Source organism: Tupaia chinensis, unplaced genomic scaffold (genome assembly GCF_000334495.1).
Source record: "Tupaia chinensis unplaced genomic scaffold, TupChi_1.0 Scaffold000627_1, whole genome shotgun sequence".
Classification (NCBI taxonomy): domain Eukaryota; kingdom Metazoa; phylum Chordata; class Mammalia; order Scandentia; family Tupaiidae; genus Tupaia; species Tupaia belangeri.
Window position 1 is genome coordinate 964,582 of NW_006160147.1, and position 776 is coordinate 965,357.

At 71.6% G+C, this 776-nt stretch overlaps 1 protein-coding gene across 2 annotated transcripts in view; it reads right to left on the minus strand.

Moving 5' to 3' along the window:
- The window catches only part of SYT2 (synaptotagmin 2), a 120,734-nt gene that overhangs the window by 45,564 nt on the left and 74,394 nt on the right, over window positions 1–776 (minus strand). Inside the window, exon 1 of one of the 2 annotated variants that reach the window (XM_006159148.2) lies at window positions 631–769. The exons of the other annotated variant lie outside the window; for it this stretch is intronic. The gene's annotated coding sequence lies outside the window, so the exon portion shown is untranslated. Of the gene's footprint in view, window positions 1–630; window positions 770–776 lie in introns of those variants that run through there. 2 annotated transcript variants of the gene reach the window in all.

Below are 776 nucleotides of genomic sequence, written 5' to 3' on the forward strand. Positions count from 1 at the left end.
AGGCGGCCGCGCCCCCCAACCCCGGCCGGCCGCAGCAGGCTGGGGGCGCGGAAGGGCGGCAAGCCAGACTCACCGCCAGTGCACCTAGGGCGCCCCACTCTGCGCCAGGGGGCTCCCGAGCTCCGCGCACAAGGTCCTTCAACTCCTCACTGCGGTGGGGACGGGTGGGGTCCCCCGCGCCGGCACCCACTTCTCACCGCACACACATTTCCTCTACCCGCCTCCGCGCTCCTTCCCACCAGCGCATCCGCGTCCCGCTAGTCCCCGGGTCCCAGAGCAGAGGCACTGCGGCCTCCCTCGCCTTCTCCCCGCGCAGGTCCCGGGGTTCCTGCGAGGAGCCATAGGTCGGGGGTGAAGGGTTCCCGAGACAATTCTAGATACCTCCTGGGAGTCCCCGGGTAATTCCGATGCAAGTGGATTTCTGGAGCCCAGTCACCCCCCGATCCCAGTCCTGCACTTAGTTTATTCAGCGGCGAGCGGCGAGCCCAGGGAGTCGGAGTGTCCCAGTTTGGAGACGCCGCGGCAGCCCGCGCTCCTGACCCTCGGGCGGCCGCTGGTGGTCGGGGCACGGCTTGGCTCGAGACTACCGGCCGCTGGGGCAGGACGTCCCCGCCCGGCGATCCCTCTTACCCCGGGGGCGTTCCGGGAGCGGTTCTGCCAGAGCTGGCGGAGAGGGCGGAGGGCGGAGATCGCGGGGGTCCGGAAGTCGAGGTCCCCTCTTCCCACTTCCCCGCCGGCCGGGCCGCTGCGGCTCTCCTGCCGCCCGCCGGCTCCCC